This window comes from Microcebus murinus, chromosome 23, assembly GCF_040939455.1.
Source record: "Microcebus murinus isolate Inina chromosome 23, M.murinus_Inina_mat1.0, whole genome shotgun sequence".
Classification (NCBI taxonomy): domain Eukaryota; kingdom Metazoa; phylum Chordata; class Mammalia; order Primates; family Cheirogaleidae; genus Microcebus; species Microcebus murinus.
In genome coordinates this window covers 11,915,384-11,926,247 of record NC_134126.1, presented here as the reverse complement: position 1 = coordinate 11,926,247, position 10,864 = coordinate 11,915,384, and positions in this window count along the sequence as shown.

Genomic DNA, 10,864 nt, shown 5'->3' with positions numbered 1-10,864 from the left:
TTGAATTTTGTCAAAAGCTTTTTCTGCATCTATTGAAAGAATCATGTGGTCTTTGTTTTTGCTTCTGTTTATGTGGTGAATTGCATTTATAGATTTACGTATGTTGAACCATCCCTGCATCCCTGGGATGACCTTTTTTTTTTTGAGACAGAGTCTCACTTTTGTTGCCTGGGCTAGAGTGCCGTGGTGTCAGCCTCGCTCACAGCAACCTCAAACTCCTGGGCTCAAGCGATCATCCTGCCTCAGCCTCCCAAATAGCTGGGCTACAGGCATGTGCCACCATGCCCGGCTAATTTTTTTAAACATATCTATCTATCTATCTATCTATCTATCTATCTATCTATCTATCTATCTATCTATCTATCTTATATATATATATATGTTTAGTTAGCCAATTAATTTCTTTCTATTTATAGTAGAGACAGGGTCTCACTCTTGCTCAGGCTGGTTTTGAACTCCTGACCTTGAGCAATCCACCCGCCTTGGCCTCCCAGAGTGCTAGGATTACAGGCGTGAGCCACCGCGGCCGGCCGTAACATATGTTGTTGAGTGGTTTTTCAGAAACTCCCACCAGATAAAAAATGCTGACTGCTATTGCATAGACTGAGCACTGAACTCTGCCCACCTCTCTTTGTTCTAAATTTCTTCTTGAGTGGCCTGCAGGAAACCACACTTTTGGGCCAAGCCAATGTATAACCTCCATGTACTGATTTATGATTTTGCCTGCAACTTCTGCTTTCCTTAAATATACACTGCCATTAAAAACCCTTGCTAATAAGCTATCAGGGAGTTTGGGTCTTAAACATTAGCTGCCTGTTCTCCTTGCATGGTGCCATGCAATAAAATGTGTCTCTCTCCTGCTGCAGCTCTCAGCACCAATGTCTGGCTTTGCTGCATAGGGTGAGTGGACTCCAGTTGGGTTTGGTAACATTTATCTAACTGTAAAACATAAATGATTTTTCTTTCATATGGGGCATGGAACTCATTATCTCAAGAGGTGTCACAAGCTGAAAATATAAACAAACAGCTTAACCAAAACAAAAGGCTTAAGATAAATTCACGTATGACATTCACAGCTGGCTCCAAATAAAACTAGGACACCTTAACTTCGGAAAGTTATGACAAGGATAACCATGCCCTACCATGTTACTTTGGAATCACTGTCACTGGGAAAATTGAGAAGAGCAAGAGAAAGAAGTAAATGAAGAGTTCCAAATATTATTCATTATGTTGGGCTTCCATAGTAGGAAACTTAATTGACTTTTTTTTTCTGGTTGCAATCTAGGGATATTTAGAAATAACATGTACTTTTTGGAAAAGAAAATGAGGCAAAAAAGAAAAAATACTTTTGAGAAAACTTGGAGGATGGCTTATTATATGAACTATGCATAGATTTGAATAATCTCTTTATTACAGTCTTTATTGTCTCCAAGAAGGGAAATATTAATAACATCTGAACTAAAGGATGAAAAATGTCATGTGCTTTAACTGATAACTCTAAATGCAAAATGATGACAACAACAAAACCTTCAAAAGATTGCTTCTTTCTAAAGTGTTTTTGTTGTTGTTAATTTTTTGTTGAGGCAGACTCTTACTATATTGCTCAGGCTGGTCTCAATCTCCTGGCCTCAAATGATCCTCCTGCCTCGGCCTTCTAAAGTCTTAAGTTTTATAGTTGATTGAATATTTGTCCTCTGTTATTATATTGCTAGGCTCATCTTTCCCAGACACCCAGACCTCCCAGCAGCAGTGTGTACACTCCATTTGACTAGATTTAAAATGCTAATGGATAAGACTTGTGAGTTCTGGGCCTGGTATGCTATTTTTTGTGTTCTCTTATAAAGCATTGAAAAGCAACTCTAAAGTCTTCCAAGATGGGACATATGGATGATGCATTTCAATTTTCCATTTCATTGCAACCTCGGTATAATATGATTAGCTATGGCATTGGAAATCAGTTTAATACTGGCCCATCCCATTGTAAAGGCTGAGGGAAAACTTCCCCTTTGAGCTCCTCAGTTTCACTCAAAATCAGCTGACAAAAGGAAAATTAATAGGAAAAAAAGCATGCAAAATTTTGTCTGAATGTGCATGGGGGATGTGGGGGTGAGCCGAAGGAGCATGATTACCCAATAACCTAATGGGGTACAGAAGCTTATCTACTGTTTTTCATAGGAGAGGGGAGAGATGGTGAATGTAGACAATTATTTTAAGGATTTTTTTGAGGGCAGCAAATGATTATTAGGGAGAACAATTGACAGGAATTAACTTGTAAATGATTCTCTTTGGAATTGGAATGAGCCCTTAGAGGCAGCCATTATCTTGTGAGAAAATCCATCCAGGTGTGGTTGCCTTCCTCACTCTTCTTTTCTCAGATAGATAATGAGATGGGGTGGGGAGGAAGGCAATTGTGTTTCTTTTGGAATGAAGCTTTCTTGGTCAGATCAGGACATTCCAGAGAAGAGAGTCCCTCCCTGCACTTGGGGGTAGTGGGCCAAGTCAAGGTGACAAGGACCTTGATTCTGAGGTAGCTTCTAAGGCCTTTCAAGAGTCAAAGTGCCAGTCTTTGGGCTATTGCTTTCTGAATTCAATATTATACTATATCCAAAGATTTTTCTTTATGAACTCTATGTCCAAAGAACTGTAAACTCACGATATGGTGCCTAAAAATATCGTAGTGAGATTCTAGTGAACTAGGGTTCACTGTGTAATTCCTAGAATTTAAAGGGTAAACTCTTCCAGCTGTGGAGTATGATAGTGTAATGCAACAGGGGCAATAGCCTGAACAAGGGTGAAAATCTTTTTTCTCTCTTTAAAACCTTCCCCACTCTTTTCGGGAATTAAAGCTGCATCCCTGCCCCAGGCAAGTGGTCAGGAGGGGCAGGGAGTTTCCTTTGTTCTTTATACCACAGGAGAAGGCTCAAGGGAATTGTTGGGGTGAAGGTCAGGACATTGTCTTAACCTGAAGATGGGATGAATCAGAACATCAACCATATTTGAACAGCAATAGCCTGAAGCTGAAAAACCTCCCTTTTAAAAACTCTTTATTCCTGCTCAGAGGCAGGACATTGGTATTTTAAGATGGGAGTCTGCCAACCTCCTCATCTGCTGACAAATTAATAAACTTCTCTTTCCTTCTCCTCAAGCCACTTGTCCTCATTCTAATGCCGTCTCGGAGACAAGTGCCAAGCTTTTGGTAACAGTAATATACTATTTGGGGGTATGGGCAAGCAAACGGATTTGGCAGTTCTCATTTTTCCTCTTTAATCAAAAGCTACTCAAGTTCTGAATGCAAATAAGAACTCAGAGCAGTCTTGAGTCCCTGAAACCCAGCACACGGCAGCTTCATAAACAAAAGGGCATAATGAGCTATCTTGGTTTCCAAATTGTGTCTGGGATTCTTGGAATTATACCCCCAATACTGTCCTTTTGGCTTTAATTCTCTCTGTACCAGATATATCAGGATGGGAGAATCAGAATAAAACAAACTTGTATTTACCAAACAGGGAATCGAAAACCTTTTTGGAAGAAACTTTTGAAGAATATTGATTACAAAAGAGCAAGTAAGGGAACAATGATATGTCACTCATTGTGCAAATATTTTACCAAACTTAAGAAAGGGTGCATCTCAGCCAAGATTCTTCTCTTTTCAGACAGGGCCACCATTTGAGCTTCATTGCACAATGTTTAATCTCTGTCCTTGAAGTTCACAAATTAACTTGCTCTGTGATTTCCTCCTTCTGATGGCCTCTGGCTGTGTTTTTACGGCCTTAACAGCTACTGGCAGGCAGCTTGTCTCCCACATTCACTACAAAGTAAACAGGAATTTGGTCCCAGGGTAACTGGCTGCTGTCCAGCATAAGAATGCAAGTTATTCCTGAGCTTCGTGTGCTTGCTTCTGTTTAACACAGACTGTTTTCACTAGCGAGCACAGGGACAAAAAGAGTTGTGAAGGTTTTGAATCTTAAGGATTATTCCATTATTCCTTTCAACTATGTGATAACCTGTGATTCTTCTCCCCAACTATTTTCTAAGCCTCCCGCACTTTTTCCACTACCTTTCATTTCGTGGTGACTACCAGAAATTTACCAAGGAAGCTGCCACGAAATCACATATTCCTTTTAGAAATACAACTGATCCAGTAGACAGACATGGGTGTGCTGCTATTTTGGAGATAGAATATGTTTAACAAAGCTTTTAAAATTAAATCTTCATGAGAATGTGTCGGTAAATGTCAAATGGATTTGTGAGCACCAGGCTAACAATAATTCAAAACAAAAAGAAAATAATGGAGAAAAAGATGGCTTTAAAGATAAGAGTTCATATATATATATGTGTGTGTGTGTGTGTGTGTGTGTGTGTGTATGTGCATACTTCAAATTTCGAGGTGGTGATAACAGACTTAAAGTTTACCAAAAATTAAGAAGTGTAAACTAAATAAAAAAAAGACAAAAAAAAGTGTTACACATCATCGTGGTTGGAATAAAGTAGAAGTGAGAATTCTAGGCTCCTGAAGATAGGGCACCTAAAAGATTTTCCTCCTTCGTTCTCTTACCTGAAAGATCTATGCTGTAACACTAGATACAATGTTTTCTAAATTCTGCTCTGAACTACACTACCCACAAAACTCTAATATTTAGTATTATTGTCCTATAATCTGATTAATAGATACACCAACAATTGTCTGAGACCTGAGAACAAGAAAAACTTGTCAATGCCTTTGGTTCACTCAAAGCTGTATGATTAATAGTCAAAAGATGAAATACTAAATACATTACTCACTCTGATTTATTTAAATATTTATTTTTATTTGCTGAAAACTTGAAAGATTTTGCTTTTTTGGAATGTGATTTATAAGTGAATCAATTCTTTCACATTTCAGTTCCCTGTCAATGCATGCTATTATCTTTATTTCTTGATTAAGAGTCTACCTGTGGATTGGTTCTTGCCAATTGTATAAACCTTATGAGTAGAGATTTGCAAAGGTCTGTTTTTCTTTGATGTCTGAGGAGTAATATTAATCACATTTAGCATGCCACCTGCAGCTTTTAAACCCAGTGTCTTTCATAGACCAAACACTGGCATTTCCAGGCACTGGAGCTCTAAATTTAAATGGTGTATGAGTTTTGCCCTCAAGGAGCCCCCAGTCTAGTGGAGAATCTAGACGCACAACCATTGATAATGAAATGCAAGCATAGTAAAGAGGAATGTGAGAAAGCGATTCCCCATGAAACAGAGATTCCCAAATGTGAGCCTTGGAGAGGAGGGATGTCTCAGCAGGGCTGTGAATCATATGTTGGAGAAGATGGAGATGAAAGGAGGAAGGCATGGTGGTGTGAGAGAACACGGTACTTCTTGGTGGTAGTGAGGGAAAAGTGGCTAGAGGAAGAAATGGAAATAGCAAAGGTCCTCGATGTACAAGTTTTGCACTTTAGATTTCCTTCTGCGGATGGTGGGGAGTCTTCAGAGAAAGGAGCATGATCAGATCTGGGTGCTATTAGCAATTTTAGAAGTGAGGAATCCAAGTGTTCATTAAGTGCTTATAAACCAACCTAAATGTCGCAATGGATTCATATACTGATTTACACATTTGGATAATGGATCATTACAAGCCAATTAGTCCTTAGAGACTGAAAAAGTTCTTAGTAACAGAAACCCTCTGCCTCAGGATATTCAAAGGGCAGGATCAAACTAATCAGGCTTAGAATGTTTCTCATCAAGACCAACTTGAGCAAGATTAGACATTTCAGTAGTTAGATCTTCTCTCTTCAGGGCAGCTGCAGTGCCATTAGAAGACCCAGGTATGAGTAGTGGGGGTTTATCATAGCTTCCCAGCCAGCTGTGCACTCTTTGGCAAGCCACTTGACTTCTTGGACTCTTAATTGCTTTATCTATTATTAAAAATATAAAATGGGATAATAATTATACCTACTTATCTCAGAAGCATATGTGAAGACTAAATGAAAGTAAAGAAGATAATACAAGCAAAATTTTTTGAAAATCATAAGGTGTCATAAAAAGTATGGGGTTATGGTTAAATGATTAAAAGTGAAAGCCCAACTGATTATAAAAATACCAATAGTGATTGTAATTTATTGAAGATTTGTTTTGTGCCGGCACTTTTCTAAATTCTCACATATGTGATCTAACTTAATCCTCATAGTCATCCTGTAGGGGAGGTTTTTCGAGAGACGGAGACTGGGGCTTGGCAAGGTTAAGCAATTCATGAGCAGTAGAGCCAGAAGTCAGACCTATCCTTTCCTGACTACACACCTGTGCTCTAACCACTACTTCTCAATCTTCTCAAAATGCTTGCTTCTTACTTTAAGGCCTAGGCAACTGACAAGAGGTCATCCACATATGATATGGCAGAGTTCCTAGGCTAGAGTTTGACAGCATCAGGACTAGGAATCTAGAAATGGAAATATAAAATGTGATCCCTTGTCCTTTATCTTGTATAAGAACAGAACTATTGTTGTTGACTACAAATAAAATATGAGTTTTTGTTGTCAAAATATGACTCAGGGAAGAATTAAATATGGTAGTCATTTCTTCAAGGAGTCAAAGTCATGCAGTCTTTCACATCATATTGTGTATTATGGTATCCTTTAGTGACAGCAATGTTTAAAAAGAATAGAGCACAGAAAACCTGGAATGCTATTCCCAGCCCCCTACTCCAACATCCAAAGATCCATCTTCCCTTAAAGAGTGAATAAATGGTAGATTCACTTGTATCGCTTTAAGGTATCTCCATATTGCTTTCCACAGAGGTTGGACTAGTTTGCAGTCCCACCAGCAGTGTAGGAGTGTTCCTCTCTCTCCACATCCACGCCAGCATTTGTTATTTGGAGACTTTTTGATAAAGGCCATTCTCACTGGAGTTAAGTGATATCTCATTGTAGTTTTGATTTGCATTTCCCTGATGATTAGAGATGTTGAGCATGTTTTCATATGTTTGTTGGCCATTCTTCTGTCTTCTTTAGAAAAGTTTCTGTTCAAGTCCTTTGCCCACTTTTTAATAGGGTTATTTGATTTTTTCTTACTGATTTTCATGAGTTCTAAGTATATTCTAGTTATCAGCCCTTTATCGGTTATGTAGGATGCAAAAATTTTCTCCCTTTCTGTAGGTTGTCTGTTTACTTTCATGACTGTTTCTTTGGCTCTGCAGAAGCTTTTTAGTTTCATCATGTTGATCCAGCAATTCCATTGCTGGGCATCTACCCAAAAGATCCAATGACACTCTACAAAAAAGACACCTGCACTCGAATGTTTATAGCAGCACAATTCATAATTGCAAGGCTGTGGAAACAGCCCAAGTGTCCATCAATCCAAGAATGGATTAATAAAATGTGGTATATGTATACCATAGAGTACTATTCAGCTCTAAGAAACAACGGTGATATAGCACATCTTATATTTTCCTGGTTAGAGCTGGAACCCATACTACTAAGTGAAGTATCCCAAGAATGGAAAAACAAGCACCACATATACTCACCAGCAAACTGGTATTAGCTGAGTAGCACCTAAGTGGACACATAGGTACTACAGTAACAGGGTATTGGGGAGGGGAGAGGGGGGCGGGTATATACATACATAATGAGTGACATGTGCACCATCTGAGGGATGGTCATGCTGGAGAATCAGACTTGTGGGGGGAGGGGGGAAAGGGCATTTATTGAAACCTTAAAATCTGTACCCCCATAATATGCTGAAATAAAAAAAAAATTTAAAAAAAAGAGTGAATAAAAAGGGGTGGACTATAATTAGTTATACCACATTAGAAAACCTGACTTGGTTTTTTAAATTTTTTTCACTGGGTTAAACCAAACTCAGTATCTGTTATTTGTTGATGGAAACCTTGTTGCACCTCTGGGATGTAATCTCAGTGGCTTTCATTGCTTCTTTCTCTAAATGGGTACCAGTGCCCTAGCCATGACCTTGGGTACTGGAGTAGTCTTAGTCTCACTCCACCAAGCATGGCTTCTGCTGTTAGGCAGTAGATGGCAGAATTGAGCTTGGCTTTTGTGGTTTTCTTCTCACCTGTCTTCGTTGGTGAAGTTGAAGTACTCTTAAAATAGCTCTATTTTTAATCAAAAATAATTCTATGTGTCTGTTTCATTCTACTTGAATCTCATATATTGTGTATTGTATTGCTTTTTTAAATAAAGCTTTTAACTCTAGTCCATTTCTACCTCTCATCCTAAGGTTTTCTAATCTCAATAGGACACCACTTTCATTTTTATACTTTTTTTCCTTCTATTTTCTTCTGTCCAATTTCATCAAAACTTTTTATTATCTTATTCTCTTTCATTTAGAAAAATCTAAAAATCAACACTAGATTATTTTATTCATGTCCTTCAAATTACTCAGATAACTCTTTGTCTTAAGAATATAATAAGCATCCCTGCCTCTAAAGTGTGTGAGAACTGAAGTAGACATCCTGTGGAATGAGGCAGGCTTCTCTTTTGATGTAAGGGTGGTTTTGAGAAAGCTAGTATTTTAAGGGACATACAACTTAAAGGCAAGGAGAGGTCTTCAGGACAAAATATAGGAGTTGATGAAGGGAGAAAAAATGGAAAATTTGTGAAAGCAGAAATCTGAAAGTAAGATATTTTGTTCAAGGGTAAAGGTGCTATGGAAAAAGCCAGAAGCCAATTGACTCAACCTGTTAGTGAAGACTGAAAAGCAGAGAAAATATGTATATATATATATATATATATATATATATATATATATATTAAATCTTCCATTGAAATAGTTTAGGAAAATGTCTGGGATCTATGTACCCCCAAAAGGCAATAACCAGCTGAGAGGAAAACCTCTGTGAGAACATTTTCAGATGGTCAAGAATGACACTGAGCTTAACATTCTGTATATTCTAGAGAGACTAGATAACTGGACACTTAGTATTATACTTTAGCAATTAGTAGAACTAAGAGAAGACACTTAAATTGGTTTAGGGGTAGAAGTGATTGCAAAAGCATGACTTTGAATCAAACTTCCCTTCCCTTCTGTCCATCCCTCCTTCCCTTTCTTCCTTCCTCCAGAAAAAAAAAAAAAAAAAAAGGGAAAAAGAGGATAAAGATTGTGAGGAATTGAGGAGGAAGAAAATGCCCACAAACACTATTTTAAATGCCACTTCTTAGTATCAGTTTCCTGTGTTAATTGCCTAGCTGGTCTTTCACAAGGGAATGACAGTCATTTTCCTAAACCTAAATTTAACAGACACCTGATAACTCCATGCCATACTTGCTGACAAGAAGCAAAGTAAACAAGAGTGGCTCAGAGCACTGTTGTCATTTCCACCCTGCTGAATCCATGTGGGGATGGAGAAGAATGTGACTTGATCAGAAAGAAATTTGTTCCCGAATGAGAGGTTAATCTATGTTCTGTAACTCTTAATCCTGTGAACAAAGCCTTAAAATAATTTGGAAATAATAAATATTACAAACAGAAAAAATTAACCCAAATTAAGCTGTACCCTACTATTTCTTTTAAAGAGATATGAATCAGCATACACACATTTTCTTGGAGCTCCAAAATGGGGATTTCAAAACCATTCATTCCAAGGTTCTTAACTTATGCTGCACGTTGGAATTACCTAGACAGCTGTAGAGAGACGTTGCTGCCCGGGCTGTACCTCCCCAGAGATTCTGATCTGATCCACCCAATCAGATCAAATCAGATAGGGAAGGCCTGGACAGTAAATTTTTGAAAGCTCCACAGGTCATTCCAAGTTAGGAAGCATTGGTGGAAAAATGAGATTTGGGAAGAACTTTATATATCAAGTGAAGAAACCTGTATTTATCCAGGAGGTAATAATAGTCAACCCTCTGGGTATCTTAGACAGAGAAGTACCATAATTGTGTTGCTCTTTGAAGTGGATTGGCTTGGGGCACATTGACCAGCAGGCTTCAAGTGTTACTCTGGTTTCTATATTCCATGATCCTCAGATTTGCATGCTTGATCTCATTCCTGCAATTGCTTTTCATATTTTGATTCTATCTTCCTTCTTTTGTCTCTTAAACTCAGACAGTCTTGTTAGTATGCCTTCATGCATCTCCTTCAAGGAGAATTTTGTTCTAATCGAGACTTTCTCTAGGTTATACTTTTAAAATAGTTCCCTAAAACATCAATAATTGTCTGATAATAAATGTAAAGGTTTATATCTATTTTTGTCTTTAAGTCTTTTCTGTTTTAAATATATAAATATTTATACTCCTTTTTTGCAACCATATTTTTCTTTCAAATGACATAGAATTGTGCAATCTTCTCACGAAAAAAAAACAGTGAATAGATTTTTATTTTAATTAGGAAATTTATGGTTAGCTGGAGAAGCAAATGGCATTGATTTGATCAAATACATTAAAATGAGAATCAGCTTTAAAAAATAACAACTCTCCACTTAAGTCTCTAGAGATTCTTCATTGCCTGGACCAGGGACTACTTGTTTGATAAATATGTTAGAAAAAAGCATAAAAGACTTTGAAACGAGCAAAAATATTACTAAATGTCCTCTCAATAGAATGTTCTGACTTGGCTAGTATCTCCTCCAGAGCTGTTTGGTTCTATAAAGGTCTGTGCCTTTCATTGTTTTTGACCTATTTTATAACTCTGTAAATTGAAAAAAACCTGAGAGTAATGCAAATTATTTTGTCCAGTGGAAATGCAAATGATTTTCATCTACCCTTTTGAAGGGGCCTCATTTACATTCTTAACAGATGTAAATTCATTTCAGCATTTCTGATCGCCTGTTGTGTCAGGGGTCACCAAGACCAACTTCAGGCTTGACGAGTCACTAGAAGGATTCACAGGACTCAGAAAAGGCTGCCATGCTCATGGTCATGGTTTATCATGGTGAAAG